Source organism: Ranitomeya imitator, chromosome 3 (genome assembly GCF_032444005.1).
Source record: "Ranitomeya imitator isolate aRanImi1 chromosome 3, aRanImi1.pri, whole genome shotgun sequence".
NCBI classification, from domain to species: Eukaryota; Metazoa; Chordata; class Amphibia; order Anura; family Dendrobatidae; genus Ranitomeya; species Ranitomeya imitator.
Window position 1 is genome coordinate 320,935,919 of NC_091284.1, and position 19,195 is coordinate 320,955,113.

Below are 19,195 nucleotides of genomic sequence, written 5' to 3' on the forward strand. Positions count from 1 at the left end.
ATCATTGACCGGGCAGCGCAAGTGCTGGCTACTGCAGGTTTGAATATTCCTGTAGTCGCTTCCCAAGAACGCTTAAGGGATAATTCAGCCTTACGATCCAAAGGATCGACCAGTAGTCCCGCATCCTCCACAGGTAGAGTGGATTGCTTAGAGGTAGAGGCTACGGCTGCGTCGACCTTTGGGACTTTGGTCCATGTAAGAAGCTCCTCGTCACTAAACGGATATTTTCGTTTTGACGCGGAGGGTAAAAAACTTCTTTGATCCTGTTTCTCCCACTCTCTTAATTAATGCTTTCACTGCTGGAATAACTGGAAAACATCTCTTTCTCTCTGCTAAACCCGCGAACATTATGTCCTGCGTGGTTTGCGCACCCTTTGTCTCCTCACACCCCATGGTATTTCGAATTGATTTTTACCAAATTGTCCACACTGTCTAGGGGAAAACATGAGCGTCCCTCGATCTCTGATATGATGGATGATGGATGATGGATGATGGATGATGGATGATGGATGATGGTGATGATGATTGATGATGATGATGATGATGATGATTGATGATGATGATGATGATGATGATTGATGATGATGATTGATGATGATGATTGATGATGATGATTTATGATGATGATTGATGAATGATGATGATGGGTGATGATGATGATGGATGATGATGATGATGGATGATGATGGATGATGATGATTGATTATGATTGATGATGATGATTGATGATGATGATTGATGATTGATGATGATGATTGATGATGATGATTGATATTGATGATTGATGATGATGATGATGATGATGATGATTGATGATGATTGATGATGATGATGATTGAAGATGATGATTGATGAATGATGATGATGATGATTGAAGATGATGATTGAAGATGATGATTGATGAATGATGATGATGATTGATGATGATGATGATTGATGATGATGATGATTGATGATGATGATGATGATTGATGATGATGATTGATGATGATGATGATGATTGATGATGATAGGGAGGCTTCTGACAGTACAGTCTGGTCACTATCGGAGTCTGACACAGGTGTCGGTGTTTTGGACTTAGTTTTACGCTGTTTATCCTGGGCCATATTTTTTAGTTCCTCCCTAATAATGGCCCGTAAGTCCGTAATGGACACTGTTGCTCCCTGTGTTTCCTTAAAACAGTCTTTGCAAAGTTTTTTGGGGTATGACTCCGGAAGGGGCTGGCTACACAAGGCACATTCCTTATGCTTCATTTTTTGTCGCTTTTTAGTCTAAGCGTAATAAAATAGTGAGAGAAAGAGAAAAGAGGGAAGTAGGGAGACAACGTCAGCTTAATAGGCAGAGTTTTAAAAACTCACCCAGTGAAGCAAATAGTACCGGATCAGAAGGAAGAGATCCTGTCCTAGATCCGTCGCTTTTACGAGTGGTCTCAGAGGATCCTCTGGTGTGATCTTTGGCGGGGGGTACTGCATCTCCAGCTGTGGGGTCCATGGCACCTGGGGATGACATCTCTGCATCGCCGCATTACAGTTGATCTGCGGTTTAAATAGTGCGCCCATTTTTTTTTTCCCCGGCGCAGTGTGCATGTGTGGATTGGCGCTGGCTCCCCCGCCCTAGATCCGGCCTAGGCGCCCCGGAAGTCAACCATCCACTTCCGGGGTAGCCTGTATTGCGGCGGTCGGAGCATACGCGGTCTGGGATTCAGCGCCGGACCGCAATAGGAGTACAGCCGCTCTCTTACCCTACTCCAGCCGGCCACCCTGCACTGCCGTACCGCCACTGCAGATGATGCCGGGCGGCCCTCCCCGGACCCGGTTGTCTGCATGCTCCACCAGACGAGGAGGGAGCCGTCTAACGGAACTCACCCGACGCTGCTTCTGAGCTGCAGCCCCTGCCGTTCTCATGGATGCTAGCCCAGGTATGTCCGTGTAGTCCTGTCGTTCCTGTACGTTCCCGCAGGAACAGGAAACCTAAACTGAGGAGAGATGGACCGCCCCCTTTTATTTCTTTGTAGGTTTCCTGTTCCTGCGGGGCGGATCCCTCTCTCCAGTGGGGTGCTGTCGTGGCGAAGAGTAAAATAAAAAAAATAAAAAAATTTCCACAAAAAAGATTTTTTAGCCCCCAAGTTTTTATTTTCACAAGGGTAACAAGAGAAATTGGACCCCAAAGTTGTTGTTCAATGTGTCCCGAGTACGCTAATACCCCATATATTGGGGTAAACCCCTGTTTGGGTGCACGGGAGAGCTCGGAAGGGAAGGAACACCGTTTTACTTTTTCAACGCAGAATTGGCTGTAATTGAGATCGGACGCCATGTCGCGTTTGGAGAGCCCCTGATGTGCCTAAACTGTGGAAACCCCCCAATTATAACTGAAACCCTAATCCAAGCACACCCCTAACCCCAATCTCAACGGTAACCCTAACCACACCCCTAACCCTGACACACCCCTAACCCTAATCCCAACCCTATTCCCAACCGTAAATGTAATCCAAACCCTAACCCTAACTTTAGCCCCAACCCTAACCCTAACTTTAGCCCAAACCCTAACCCTAACTTTAGCCCCAACCCTAACTGTAGCCCTAACCCTAGCCCAAACCCTAGACCTAACCCCAACCCTAGCCCTAACCCTAATAGGAAAATGGAAATAAATACATTTTTTAATTTTTCCCTAACTAAGCGGGTGATGAAGGGGGGTTTGATTTACTATTCATAGCGGGTTTTCTAGCGGATTTTTATGATTGGCAGCCGTCACACACTAAAAGACGCTTTTTATTGCAAAAAATAATTTTTTGCGTTACCACATTTTGAGAGCTATAATATTTCCATATTTTGGTCCACAGAGTCATGTGAGGTCTTGTTTTTTGCGGGACGAGTTGACGTTTTTATTGGTAAAATTTTTGGGCACGTGACATTTTTTGATCGCTTTTTATTCCGATTTTTGTGAGGCAGAATAACCAAAAATCAGCAATTCAAAAATTTGTTTAAAGCAGCTTTATTCTTCAGGTCAGTACGATTACAGCGATACCTCATTCTTATCTATTTTTATGTTTTGGCGCTTTTATACGATAAAAACTATTTTATGGAAAAAATTATTTTTGCATCGCTTTATTCTGAGGACTATAACTTTTTTATTTTTTCGCTGATGATGCTGTATGGCAGCTTGTTATTTTGCGGGACAAGATGACGTTTTCAGTGGTGCCATGTTTATTCATATCCGTCTTTTTGATCGCGTGTTATTCCACTTTTTGTTCGGCGGTATGATAAAGCGTTTTTTGCCCTTTTTTACGGTGTTCACTGAATGGGTTAACTAGTGGGACAGTTTTATAGGTCGGGTCGTTATGGACGAGGCGATACTAAATCTGTGTACATTGTTTTTTTTATTATTTAGATAAAGGAATGTATTTATTGGATCAATATTTTTTATTATTATTTATTTAGGATTTTTTTTCTTTTTTTCAACATGGAAATATATTTTTTTTACCTTGCCCCAGGGGGGACATCACAGTAAAGTGACAGATCGCTGATCTGACACTTTGCTGTACACCATGTCAGATCAGCGATCTGATGTGCACATCAGGGAGGCTTTCCAGCGCCTGCTCTGAGCAGGCGCTGGGAAGCCACCTCCCTGCAGGACCCGGATGCCGCGGCCATTTTGGATCCGGGCCTGCTGCAGGGAGGAAGGAGGTAGGAGACCCTCGGAGCAACGCGATCACATCGCGTTGCTCTGGGGGTCTCAGGGAAGCCCGGAAGGGAGCCCCCTCCCTGCCGATGCTTCCCTATACCGCCAGAACACTGCGATCATGTTTGATCGCAGTGTGCCAGGGGCGGTCCATGACCGCTCCTGGCACATCGTGCCGGATGTCAGCTGCGATAGTCAGCTGACACCCGGCCGCGGTCCCGCTGTGAGCGCGGCTGATCGCACTGGACGTACTGTTCAGTCCTTGGGAAGTAGAGTCCACCCCACATGGACGGAATAGTACATCCAATGGCAGAAAGGGATTAAAGGGAACCTGTCACACCCAAAATCGAGGGTGAGCAAAGCCCACCAGCATCAGGGGCTTATCTACAGCATTCTGGAATGCTATAGATAAGCCCCTGATGTATCCTGAAAGAAAAAGAGGTTAGATTATACTCACCCAGGGGCCGATGGGTGTCGCGGTCCGGCGCCTCCCATCTTCATCAGAGGACGTCCTCTTCTGGTCTTCACGCTGCGGCGCAGGCGTACTTTGTGCGCAGGGTCTCTCTGACCTTTCCCGACGCCTGCACATTGCAGTACTTTGCTCTGCCCTCAACAGGGCACACAAAGTACGCATGCGCCGGAGCCGCAGCATGAAGACCAGAAGAGGACGTCATCCTATTAAGATGGGAGGCCCCGGACCGGACCGCAACGCCCACCGGATCGGACCGCCCGCTTGAGTATAATCTAACCTCTTTCTCATCTTTCAGGATACATCGGGGGCTTATCTACAGCATTAAAGAATGCTGTAGATAAGCCCTTGATGCCGGTGGGCTTAGCTCACCCTCAATTTTGGGGGTGACAGATTCCCTTTAACACTGCCTGATTGCAGTGAGCCCTGGCTGCGCAGTACAGAGGTGGGGGGGATTCTCTCTGCAGTGTCTTGGGTCTCATTAAGGCCTCTTTCATACATCCATTTTTTAGAATCAGTCACAATCTGTCAGTGTTTAAAAGACGGATCCTGTGCCGATTGTGAAAAACTGATGCACTGGATCAGTGTTTTTTTTTATGGATCCGTAGAAGTAGCTGCAGCAGAGCGAGAGAGAGAAGAAAAAAAAAAAAAAAATAGAGAGACCGGGCATGCTCGGTTTAAAAAAAAAAAGGAATCCATCACTGGATTCCGTCTTCTGATGGACAGAGACGGATCCTGCGCCCATAGGCTTCCATTATAGCCAACAAGGGACGGCACAGCATCCGTCGCTGTCCGACTTTTCATCGTACACAAAAAACGTTACTATGTCCGTTGTCTCCAGCCGACGGACAAAGATTTTACAACAGATGAAACGGAAGGCCATCCGTCACTAATACAAGTCTATGGGAAAAAACAGATCCAGCAGCAACATTTGCTGGATACTTTTTTTTTCTAAAAACGACAGATTGTGACTGATTGTGAAAAACGGATGTGTGAAAGAGGCCTAAGGCAGAGGAAGAGGGACAGTTGGAGGCCCTAGAGGAGGCATAAGCAACAGGAAGGAGTGTTAGAGGACCTCCCCCTCACTCGACTTTCACCTCTCCAGTCCATCCTTAATGCAGCAGCCAGGGTCATCTATATGGCTAAACGGTATTTGGACGCCTCTGCTCTGTGTCAGTCATTACATTTGCTGCCCATACATTATAGAATTTAATCTGCTTGTTCTCACCCACAAAGCTCTCCACGGTGTGGTACCCCACTACATCACCTCCCTAATTTCTGTTTATCATCAGTCTACCCACTCTAAGCTCCGCACGCGAATTTTCAACTAACATCCACCATACTAATCCGTACCTCTCACTCCTGGCTCCAAGACTTCCCACGAGTTGCACCAATCCTCTGGAATGCTCTACCCCAACAAATTAGGACTAATCCCAACTTACAGCTTTAGGCGCTCCCTAAAAACTTGTTTGTTTAGGCCAGTCTATCAAGTTCCCTAATCAAAGTCTTTTTGTATATACTCCATTCTCTATTTCTCTGACCATAATCCTCCATCAAACTGCATGGCTCCCAAAAGCACTACAAATATTGACTGGAGACCAGCTCATGCCGACTATCTACCCCCCCCTCCCCCATGTTCTCAAGATGGCTGGCGTCAATGTAAAAAAGCACCTGTACTTTCTCACCCACACCTCATTGCAGATTGTAAGCTCTTATGGCAAGGTCGTCATTATCTTTGCATTAACCCCTTCATGACCTTGGGATTTTTCGTTTTTCCGTGTTCGTTTTTTCACTCCTCTCCTTCCCAGAGCCATAACTTTTTTATTTTTCCGTCAATTTGGCCATGTGAGGGCTTATTTTTTGCGGGACGAGTTGCACTTTTGAACGACATCATTGGTTTTAGCATGTTGTGTACTAGAAAATGGGAAAAAAATTCCAAGTGCGGTGAAATTGCAAAAAAAGTGCAATCCCACACTTGTTTTTTGTTTGGCTTTTTTGCTAGGTTCACTAAATGCTAAAACAGACCTGACATTATGATTCTCCAGGTCAGTACGAGTTCATAGACACCTAACATGACTAGGTTATTTTTTACCTAAGTGGTGAAAAAAATTCCAAACTTTGCTAAAAAAAAAAAAAAAATTGCGCCATTTTCCGATACCCGTAGCGTCTCCATTTTTCATGATCTGGAGTCGGTTGAGGGCTTATTTTTTGCGTGCCGAGATGACGTTTTTAATGATAGCATTTTGGTGCAGATACGTTCTTTTGATCGCCTGTTATTGCATTTTAATGCAATGTTGCAGCGACCAAAAAAACGTAATTCTGGCGTTTCGAATTATTTTCTCGCTACGCTGTTTAGCGATCAGGTTAATGCATGATAGATCGGGCGATTCTGAGCGCGGCGATACCAAATATGCGTAGATTTGATATTTTTTTATTGATTTATTTTGATTGGGGCGATTTAAACTTATATATTTTTTTTAATTTTTTCACATTTTTTTTAACTTTTGACATGCTTCAATAGCCTCCATGGGAGGCTAGAATCAGGCACAGCACGATCGCCTCTGCTACATAGCAGCGATCTGCTGTTCGCTGCTATGTAGCTGAAAATCAGGTGTGCTGTGAGCGCCGACCACAGGGTGGCGCTCACAGCTGCAGGCGATCAGTAACCATAGAGGTCTCAAGGACCTCTATGGTTACAATTCTAAAGCATCGCCGACCCCCGATCATGTGACGGGGTCGGTGATGACGTCATTTCCGGCCGCCCGGCCGGAAGCGGTAGTTAAATGCCGCTGTCTGCGTTTGACAGCGGCATTTAACTAGTTAATAGGCGCGGGCAGATCGCGATTCTGCTAGCGCCTATTACGAGCACATGTCAGCTGTTCAAAACAGCTGACATGTCCCGGCTTTGATGCGGGCTCACCGCCAATGCCCGCATCAAAGCAGGGGATATGACCTCGGACGTACTATCCCGTCCGAGGTCAGAAAGGGGTTAATTATTGTATTATCATTAACTTTGCTATGACTGTTGCACATGAACTGTTGAATTGTAAAGCACTGCAGAATATGTTGGTGCTATATAAAGATTACTATTGTTATTATTTATTATTATTAGATACAGAGATTTGTCTTGCAAGCTCTGGGGGTTCCACAACTTGGTGTCTATTGACACCATCGTCCAATGATCTAGTTCTCCATCCCCCAGTGTTTGGTAGTTTTGTTCTCCAATCCAAGCTGTTTAGTTCTCCAACCACAACAGATTGGATTGGCCATCCAATAATCACAGATCACAGGCCATGAGTTACACAGAACCACCCATTATCGTCCAGACAATTACACGATTGGGCGATCAAACGAGGAAGGCTGTTCACAATAATTAGTAACAGAGAGCATATGGTACATCCACCTAAGGATTATAACGTATGGAATATGTGTATATACTGCCGTACGATCATTGCTAACTCCATTATAACCCCACACTCCTCTCTGCCATTACAAATCCGGTTATTTAAAAAATAAATAAATAAATACAGGCCCATTGGATGCCTGTTTATTTGGAGGTTCACACCAATAGGGTCTTCCAACCCCTGTACCTCAAAGTAACGGTTATATACTGTCCCCCAGGCTCCCCCACCAACTGCCTTGACCACTTTCCTGCCTTGATGCCACGCTTCATGTTCTCAGAATTGCCAACCCTTATCCTGGGAGACTTTAACAGACCCAACTCCCTAACTGCATCCCAGCTTCAAGACACTTCTCGTGGCCTTAAGGTACCGTCACATTAAGCGACGCTGCAGCGATACCGACAACTATCCGGATCGCTGCAGCGTCGCTGTTTGGTCGCTGGAGAGCTGTCACACAGACAGCTCTCCAGCGACCAACGATGCCGGTAACCAGGGTAAACATTGGGTTACTAAGCGCAGGGCCGCGCTTAGTAACCCGATGTTTACCCTGGTTACCAGCGTAAACGTAAAAAAAACAAACGCTACATACTTACCTACCGCTGTCTGTCCCCGACGCTGGGCTTCTCTGCACTCACTGTGAGCACAGCGGCCGGAAAGCAGAGCGGTGACGTCACCGCTCTGCTTTCCGGCTGCCCGGCGCTCACAGTCAGAGCAGAGAAGCACAGCGCCGGGGACAGACAGCGGTAGGTAAGTATGTAGTGGTTGTTTTTTTTACGTTTACGCTGGTAACCAGGGTAAACATCGGGTTACTAAGCGCGGCCCTGCGCTTAGTAACCCGATGTTTACCCTGGTTACCAGCGAAGACATCGCTGAATCGGCGTCACACACGCCGATTCAGCGATGTCAGCGGGAGAGCCAGCGACGAAATAAAGTCCTGGCCTTTCTGCCCCGACCAACGACATCACAGCAGGGGCCTGATCGCTGCTGCGTGTCACACTGGACGATATCGCTAGCCAGGACGCTGCAACGTCACGGATCGCTAGCGATATCGTCCAGTGTGACGGGGCCTTTAACATTAACACCTCAGATCTGGTCTTTGTCTGGCTCAGTTCAATCTCCTACCTAGATAACTCACTTTTTAACTTTTTCCTCCATGAAATTAGAAGTATAACCACATGCCAAGGATCCCTCTCCGTGCGGTCACTAATTTGTCATGTATCCGCTCTCAGCATGTGACTTGGGGTTGTGCCTGCAAGGGTAAATTTATCTCCCCTCTCTCAGTCCAGCATTCAACCTCTGTCCTATGCTGTAATGGGAGCATAAATCACACACCAACCCAGGCCACACACCCGCTCATACACACTGCCACCACTCACCGAACACATGGGCGATGAGTCCCGGAAATATTATTAATAATGTCTACCACTCATACGGATCATACAGTTTAAGGCCGGGATCACACTGTGTTAGCAGCAGCCCGTTCAGCACATACGCTAACGGGCTGCTGTAACGCAAGTGCCGTTTGCATCGCGCTAGCGCAGATAGAGCATCTGCTAGCTATATCTGCGCTAGCAGTGACGGACCCAGAAACGCTGCAGCCCGCATCTCCGGGTCAGTCACTCAATGACTGCACATCCCTAGTGCACGCCCATTGTGGGCGTGCGCTAGTGATGCGTCCGACATTGCTTTCAATAGCGGCGTTAACTGACTACGTTACACCGCGTTATGCCGCGGTGTAATGTAGTCCGTTTAACGGACCACCATAACGCAGTGTGAACCTAGCCTAAGGCTATGGATTCTTTTAGAACATTCAAGGTTCAACTTGTTAAAGTTTTATGATCTAAGACAAGAAGTACAGTGCTTTCAGTACAGAAAAAGATATAAAAATATGGTAATAAAAAGACATACAGGTATGCAAAACAGTATAAAATAAACCGGAGAAAACTTACAGAAATCCTAACTTTGCAGTCTGCTTTCTGCTCCCTGAGGGTAGGATGAATATAGACTGGATCACATCAGCTTCCCAGGCTGCCCCTGCATGTGAACAAGATTCTATGTATACAGGCCTAATTTATAGCTTTACTCTGGAGGTCAGGTTTCTAGACCAGCCCCTCAAGTTGATAATCTAAGTTGCTTGTTTTTGATTGGACCACGGCCGCGCCCCAATGAATATATTATTTTCTCTGAGATACTTTGAGTAAAGCTTCCTACAGATAGTGTCAGGCTGTAATTGACATCTCTCTACCAAAGAGCTAGGAGGTGTCAAATGTTCCCTTTCTTCTTTGTTCCCAGCACAACCCCCTGGCGAGAGTGGAGACAGTAGTCTGCTTTCTCAAGATATGTATGCTGTGACCTTTTTGAGGCCTGCAGTTTCAGGACAGATGTTCAACTACTGCTAGTTACACATATAACCCTAGACATATGTCATTACACACATATAGATCTATACATATTTCACCACACCTTACACATTTTTAGGCGCTCTCTGAAAACTCAACTGCTTTGGGCAGCCTATCACATTCCCTAATCAACATCCTTTTTAAATACCTATTCTCTACTTCCCTGAACATAATTCGCTATCAAACTCAACCGTACCCAAAAGCCTCATATGTAACCTTTAGCTAACCCCCCCGCCCCCATTTCCTCAAGATGGTTGGACCATCACTGTAATAAAGACCTTTACTCTGTCACCCCCACCTCATTGTAAATTGTAAGCTCTGAAGAGCTGGGTCGTCATTATTTTTGCTTTGTTTTATTATCGTAAACTTGGTAACTTTTGACTGTTTTATATGAACTGCTGACTTGTAAAGCTCTGCTGAATGTTTGCGTTATATAAAAGGTTATTAATATTAGCAGATTGAAGATGGTGAAGTTCAAGCTCTTTGTTTTGGCATGTGTTGGAGGAAAATCTATTACGTGAGCACAACTGCAGAAACGAGGGCTGGCTACTGTGCGGACACAGAGTGGAGTAGGGTGAACACGACAAGCTGCTGGGCTATGAGAGGTGGAGGTGGAGATGTTACAGTGGGGTGTGCTTGGTATCTAAGATCAGTCAAAAACATCAGGCATGTCCACTTCTGCACCAGCTGATGGGCTCTCAGTCACCCTGAGTGTAGGTTCTGCGGCCAGAGACCTGTGTGACAGCAGTTGCCAAGGTAAGGGAGGAAGAAAAATCAGAAGATGTGGTTAATGGGGTGGACTGTGGTTAGCGAGGACCGCTTGTCTGCATTTTTGCATAGTGAGATTCCCAGATCAATGCATGTTAATCGTGCCTGTGTCAGTTTATGCATGTAGTAGTCAAATTATTGCATTTTTTTTTTTTTACTCTACTCTGCCGTTTTTAACAAAGTTAGCAAATAACATAATTTGTATCATTTTTGGCAGTCTGAAAAAAAAAAAAAAAAAAAGACCCAAGCTAGGCAACTGCAGACCCACAAACGCTGCTGGCCACTAACCGAGTTGGGGCTGAGGAAGCATTGCTTGCTGTGGTTGCATAACTGTCTGCGGGAAGCTGCAAAGTAACCTCCTCTTCCTCTACTGAGCTACTCAGCTACATGCCTCTGGGTTTACAGCAAGTTGGATATACTACCTCATCGTTATCCTCTCTGTTCTCCCAATCCTTACTTTGACTGTGACCCTAATCCTCCTTCCTGCCCTTACAGCACAGTTCAGTCTACGTGCGCCTCAAGTATCAGAGTCTCATCAGGATCACCTGCACCCCTCAGGGTCAATGTCTGTTGACAAGGGTTAGGATTCTGCTTGATCCCTACTTAATCCGGCTCTGTATCAAACCGATAAAAATTTGGGCATCTAAACAGATGATTTCCTCCTCTTGACTCTGAATCTTTGAAGTACACTTCCCATGCCCAAGGCATAGAATATGTGAACATATCTGCAGACTCCTCCATTTGTGGCTCCCTACAGTCAGTCAGCCCCGAAGCACAAACAGTCTGTCTATATGGTGAGGAATGTATTTGTGCCTGGGGGCAGGTCTCTCCTTGGTTTCTCTGGTTTAAAGCAGGAAGGTAAAGGTACCTTCACACATAACGATATTGTTAACGATATCGTTGCTATTTGTGACGTAGCAACGATATCGTTAATGAAATCGTTATGTGTGACAGCGACCAACGATCAGGCCCCTGCTGGGAGATCGTTGGTCGCTGAATAAAGTCCAGAACTTTATTTCGTCGCTGGACTCCCTGGAGACATCGCTGGATCGGCGTGTGTGACACCGATCCAGCGATGTCTTCACTGGTAACCAGGGTAAACATCGGGTAACTAAGCGCAGGGCCGCGCTTAGTAACCCGATGGTTACCATGCTAAAAGTGAAAAAAAAAAAAAACACTAGATACTTACCTACAGCCGTCTGTCCTCTGCTCTCCTCCTGTACTGGCTGTGAGCCGGAAAGCAGAGCGGTGACGTCACCGCTCTGCTTTCCGGCTCACAGCCAGTACAGGAGGAGAGCAGAGAAGCAGAGCGCAGCGCTGGAGGACAGACAGCGGTAGGTAAGCATCTAGTGTTTGTTTTTTTTCACTTTTAGCATGGTAACCAGGGTAAACATCGGGTTACTAAGCGCGGCCCTGCGCTTAGTTACCCGATATTTACCCTGGTTACCGGCATCGTTGGTCGCTGGAGAGCGGTCTGTGTGACAGCTCTCCAGCGACCAAACAGCGACGCTGCAGCGATCCGGATCGTTGTCGGTATCGCTGCAGCGTCGCTTAATGTGAAGGGGCCTTAAGACTACCTACAGTTCAGCCCTGGAGCACGAGCATATCAATAGCTGCAATCTTCTAACACTAATTACACAAGAACCACAAGATGGATGTCTTCACCCCAGGTATCATTTTAACTCAGTATAAGGCCGGGATCACACATGCGTGAAACACGTCCGTGTCTCGCATGTGAAATCCAAGCTGTGGCGCCGGCACTCCAGAGCGGAGTGTGCGGCTCCATGTGTTGCTATGCGGCCGCACGCTCCACAGTGTCGGCGCCAGAGGTTTGATTTCACATGCGAAACACGGACGTGTTTCTCGGATGTGTGATCCCGGCCTAACAATGCCAACAGGACAGTGTCTCTCGGCTACTTACCAAGATCCTGCTGACAGCTTCACTTTAAGTGGAAGGTTGCTGCCTGAAAAAGTGCACAGAATTCGCATCAGATGCTGTGATCGGCTGGCCACAAATGTTGCAATAGCTGTATGCGACATTGTTTTTGGCGCAGTCGTAAAATCTTCCAGTTGTCAGAGGAATGCCAAGCTCAAGACTTGTGAGACGCACTATTTTCTGTGGGCTATGTGCAAAAAGTCTTTCGAACCCTCTCCACTGCTTTAACTGTAAGGGTAAGTTCACATAGGGAGTTTTTGCTGCTTTTTTTTTCTGCAGCAAAACCTAATCTTCTTGGCAGGAAAGAAGCTGCGTCAAACGCAGGTTTAGGTGCGCTTTTTTGTTGCGCACTTGGCCTTTTTTTTCAGTGCATTTTTTTTTCTCTTTGTCCTTGCTAATGTCCTTGGATTTTCAGCAGCAAAAACACAGCAAATAAGGATACCTGCACTTTTGCTGCGTTTTTTCAACACCCATTCAAGTCAATGGGTGAAAAAACGCAGCAAAAACGCTGAAAGAAGTGACATGCTCTATGCCCAAAAAACGCAGCAAAGCACAAAATACTGATCAAACAAAAAACCAATGTGTGTGCATGAGATTTCTGAAATCTCATAGGCTTTGCTGGTACTGTAAAAAGCAGCTGAAAATTAGCATTTAAAAAATGCAGCAAAAATATGCAGCAAAAACGCCCTGTGTGAACTTACCCTAACTCTGACTCTGTCGTACAGGGATTTTATATTTATACAAGCATTGTGTCCTTAAAGGGAATCTGTCAGCAAGATAGTGCACAGTAACCTACAGAGTGTCAGGTCGGCGCCCTTATACTGACTAAATTGATACCTTGGTTCAAGAAATCAGTCTTGTGGTTGTTGCTTAATCTATTTTCAGTTTTCAGTTAGAGATTCTCGTGTTTCTGAGCGGGCCTGTGTGGGGGTGGGGGCTCCATGTGGTGCTGTGATTAGTTATTCATAATGCAGACTGCTGACAGTTCACTGAACCCTCACTGACCTGCCTCTTAGTTTACATAATGATGGCACCTGCGCTGAAGCATAATCGCATAATTAATGTGCAGTTAATAAATGAGCTTGATGTTTTCCTGAGGAGTATTAAAAAAAAAAATCAATTTTAAAATGTCACCAGCCGTGCCTGCACAGTAGCAGCTATCGGTGTATACAGGTGATCCGATAGCTGCTACTGCACATGTGTCAGCGGCACCATCTTGCTAGAGAAAACTTATTCCTTCAAGATGGCACAGCCTGTGCAGTAGAAGCTCTAGGCGATCGTCAGGCCTGCTATGAGTAGCAGAATTGATTATCTGCTATGAGCGATGGCCAAGGGCCGGCACTTATAGCAGATCAGCAATGACAACCACAGGTGTCTCCTGCAGACCACGTATTGTCATGGCAACCTATCAGTGTCCCTGTCATATGATCAAGGGGCGGCCGATGGGTTTAGTGACACGTTTCTAGAAAAACTTATTAACTGTGGGTGGATCAAGATTCCCACGTGCAGATGTTAGGGGCATATGACCGCTGATGAAATACACACGTGTGTGAATATATATACCGTATGCGTGCGTCTACGTACGAGCGTGCGCCTACGTATGCACGTGTGCGCCTGTGTGTGTGCGCGTCGCGAGACAGCTACGCCATTCTAATTCTTTTATATGGTTCCTAGGGCCTGGAGGAGAGTCTCCTCTCCTCCACCCTTGGTACCAACCGCACATGATCCACTTACGGTACTTCCCGCATGGTGAGCATAGCCCCATGTGGGAAGTACCGTATATACTCGAGTATAAGCTGACCCGAGTATAAGCCGACCCCCTAATTTTGCCACAAAAAACTGGGAAAACCTACTGACTCGAGTATAAGCCTAGGGTGGAAATGCAGCATTTACCGGTGAATTTCAAAAATAAAAATAGATCATTATTTCCCCATAGCTGTGCCATATAGTGCTCTGCACCGTTCATATTTCCCCATAGCTCTGCCATATAGTGCTCTGAACCGTTCATATTTCCCCATATCTGTGCCATATAGTGCTCTGCACCGTTCATATTTCCCCATATCTGTGCCATATAGTGCTCTGCACCGTTCATATTGCCCCATATCTGTGCCCCATATAGTGCTCTGCACCGTTCATATTGCCCCCATATCTGTGCCCCATATAGTGCTCTGCACCGTTCATATTGCCCCCATATCTGTGCCCCATATAGTGCTCTGCACCGTTCATACTGCCCCCATATCTGTGCCCCATATAGTGCTCTGCACCGTTCATACTGCCCCCATATCTGTGCCCCATATAGTGCTCTGCACCGTTCATACTGCCCCCATATCTGTGCCCCATATAGTGCTCTGCACCGTTCATACTGCCCCCATATCTGTGCCCCATATAGTGCTCTGCACCGTTCATACTGCCCCCATATCTGTGCCCCATATAGTGCTCTGCACCGTTCATACTGCCCCCATATCTGTGCCCCATATAGTGTTCTGCACCGTTCATACTGCCCCCATATCTGTGCCCCATATATGCTCTGCACCGTTCATACTGCCCCCATATCTGTGCCCCATATAGTGCTGTGCACCGTTCATACTGCCCCCATATCTGTGCCCCATATAGTGCTGTGCACCGTTCATACTGCCCCCATATCTGTGCCCCATATATGCTCTGCACCGTTCATACTGCCCCCATATCTGTGCCCCATATAGTGCTGTGCACCGTTCATACTGCCCCCATATCTGTGCCCCATATAGTGCTCTGCACCGTTCATACTGCCCCCATATGTTCTGCACCATTCATACTGCCCCCATATCTGTGCCCCATATAGTGCTCTGCACCGTTCATACTGCCCCATAGATGCTCCACATAAATCTGTGCCGCTGCTGCAATAAAAAAAAAAAAAAAAAGCCATACTCACCTCTCTTGATTGCAGCTCCCGGCGTCTCGTTCCGGCGTCCGGTCCCGGCGTCTCTCTCCGCTCTGACTGATCAGGCAGAGGGCGCCGCGCACACTATATGCGTCATCGCGCCCTCTGACCTGAAAAGAGCGCAGACGCCGGGAAGATGGAGCGACGCCCGGCGGCTGGAATGGGGACAGGTAAATATGACATACTTACCTGGTCCCGGCGTCCGGCTCCCTCTGCCTCTCCCACGGTCTTCGGTGCCGCAGCTTCTTTCTCTATCAGCGGTCACCGTTACCGCTGATTAGAGAAATGAATACGCGGCTCCACCCCTATGGGAGGTGGAGCCGCCTATTCATTTCTCTAATGAGCGGTCTCACGTGACCGCTGAAGAGGAGAAGAACTGCAGCACCGAAGACCGTGGGACGGCAGAGGGAGCGCCAGGATCGCTGGGACTAGGTAAGTATACCTCAGCGCCCTCACCCGCCGACCCTGCCACTCACCTTGACTCGAGTATAAGCCGAGAGTGGCACTTTCAGCCCAAAAATTTGTGTGCGGAATCCCCGTGATTCCGCACAAAGAATGAACATGCTGCGTTTTTTTCCGGAATGCGATTCTGCCGCGGGAGAAAAACGCAGCATGTGCACAAAAATAGATTGCATTCTAATTAATAGGATGCTTAATGTAAGTGTTTTTTTAGCGTTTTTATAGCGAAAAAAAATGCGAAACATCCTGAACGTGTGCACATAGCCTCAAAGTAACTAATAAACAGTCATTGTCAGGCTGGTTTATTGACCAACAAGTCATGTGACTAGTGATAAAAGCTTCTTTACAGAACGTGATGAAAATAAGAAGGAAGCAATTTGTCTATGCTAATCTGGCATGATAGTAATTTTCAATTATGCCGAAATCTAATAAAGCATGTGTTATATGCTCCAGGACTAGAAGGAGGATTGTTATCAGTAAAGCCATAGGATTTACTGTAAAATTCAAAGTTTATAATTGTACAATCCTAGCGGGAGATAAGGTAATTAACCCCTTCATGACCCATGGTATTTTTGCTTTTTAGTTTTGGTTTTTCGCTCCTCTCCTTCCCAGAGTCATAACTTTTTTATTTTTCCGTCAATATGGCCATATGAGGGCTTGTTTCTTGAGGGACAAGTTGTACTTTTGAACGACATCATTGATGCTACCATGCCATGTACTAGAAAACGGGAAAAAAATTCCAAGTGTGGTGAAATTGCAAAAAAAAAAAAAAAAATGTGCAATCCCACACTTGTTTTTTGTTTGGCTTTTTTACTAGGTTTACTAAATGCTAAAATTGACCTGACATTATGATTCTCTAGGTCATTACGAGTTCATAGACACCAAACATGTCTAGGTTCTTTTTTATCTCAGTGGTAAAAAAAAAACTTCAAACTTTGCTTGAAAAAAAAAAATTGCACAATTTTCCAATATCCGTAGCGTCTCCTTTTTTCGTGATCTTCGGTTGGATGAGAGCTTATTTTATGCATGCCGAGCTGATGTTTTTAATTATACCATTTTGGTGCAAATATGTTATTTTGATGGCCCATTATTGCATTTTAATGCAATGTCGCGGCAAACAAAAAAAAAATAAAAAAAATAAAAAACACAATTCTGGTGTTTCAACTGTTTTTTCTCGCTACGCCATTTAGCGATCAGGTTAGTCTTTTTTTATTGATAGATCGGGCGATTCTGAACTCTGTGATACCAAATATGTGTATACATGACTTTTTTTTGTTTGTTTTTACTTTTGCCATGCTTCAATAGCCTCCATGGGAGGCTAGAAGCTGGCATAGCCTGATGGGCACTGCTACACAGGAGCGAAGCTCAGATCGCTCCTATGTAGTAGAATTGCTGCATTGCTATGAGTGCCGACCACAGAGTGGCGCTCACAGCAATCCGGCATCAGCAACCATAGAGGTCTTCAATAGACCTCTGGTTGTCATGCCCACACATCGCTGACTCATGACCACGTAACGGGGGTCAGCGATGCGTGCATTTCTGGCCCGATGGCCGGAAGCGTTAGTTAAATGCCATTGTCAACATTTGACAGCGGCATTTAACTAGTTAATAGCAGCGGGTGAATCGCGATTCCACCCGCCGCTATTGCAGGCACATGTCAGCTGTTCAAAACAGCCATCATGTCCTGGCTTTGATGTAGGAGCTCACTGCCGGAGCCCACATCAAAGCGGGGTTCTGACCTCGGAAGTACTATCCCGTCCGAGGTCAGAAAGGGGTTAATGTCAAAGCAGGTGAACAATTATATCATCTAGACCAGGGGTGTCAAACTGCATTCCTCAAGGGCCGCAAACCATGCGTGTTTTCAAGATTTCCTTAGCATTGCACAAGGTGCTGCAATCATTATGTGTGTAGGTGATTAAATTATCACCTGTGCAGTACAAGGAAATCCTGAAAACATGACCTGTTTGCAGCCCTCGAGGAATGCAGTTTGACACCCCTGATCTAGACACACTAACGGAACAGATGAAGTTAAGTACACACGATCACAAGAATTGTACTCACGTGTGGCATAGGCGTCTAGGACACAGACATCCTGAGAGTATAATGGCGTTACAAAAGAGGAATTTGACAAAAGACCTATTGATAGGATTGCTCAATTACCGTAAAAAAAAAAAAATTATATATATATATATATATATATATATATATATATATATATATATATATATATATATATACACATACATATATACATATATATATACATATATACATACCGTATATACTCGAGTATAAGCCGAGATTTTCAGCCCAAATTTTTGGGCTGAAAGTGCCCCTCTCGGCTTATACTCGAGTCAATGTGGGTGGCAGGGTCGGCGGGTGAGGGGGTGAGGGCGCTGAGGTATACTTACCTAGTCCCAGCGATCCTCGCGCTGTCCCTGCCGTCCCACGGGCTTCTGTGCTGCAGCTTCTTCCCCTCTTCAGCGGTCACGTGGGACCGCTCATTAGAGATATGAATAAGCGGCTCCACCTCCCATAGGGGCGGAGCCGCCTATTCATTCCTCTAATCAGCGGTGCCGGTGACCGCTGATAGAGAAAGAAGCTGCGGCACCGAAGACCAGGCAGAGGGACAGCGCGAGGATCGCCAGGACTAGGTAAGTATAGCATATTCACCTGTCCTTGTTCCAGCCGCCGGGCGCCGCTCCATCTTCCCGGCCGGCGCCTCCATCTTCCCGGGGTCTGCGCTCTGACTGTTCAGGCAGAGGGCGCCGCGCACACTGTATATGGCACAGCAATGGGGCACAATGAACGGTGCAGAGCACTGTATATGGCACAGCAATGGGGCACAATGAACGGTGCAGAGCACCGTATATGGCACAGCAATGGGGCACAATGAACGGTGCAGAGCACTGTATATGGCACAGCAATGGGGCACAATGAACGGTGCAGAGCACCGTATATGGCACAGCAATAATAATAATAATGGGGCACAATGAACGGAGCAGAGCACCGTATATGGGCACAGATATGGGGCACAATGAACGGTGCAGAGCACCGTATATGGCACAGCAATGGGGCACAATGAACGGTGCAGAGCACTGTATATGGCACAGCAATGGGGCACAATGAACGGTGCAGAGCACCGTATATGGCACAGCAATGGGG

At 46.4% G+C, this 19,195-nt stretch overlaps 1 protein-coding gene across 3 annotated transcripts in view; it reads right to left on the reverse strand.

Moving 5' to 3' along the window:
• Nucleotides 1-19,195, reverse strand: part of EYA3 (EYA transcriptional coactivator and phosphatase 3) — a 317,510-nt gene that overhangs the window by 239,534 nt on the left and 58,781 nt on the right. The gene's annotated exons all lie outside the window — the stretch shown is intronic.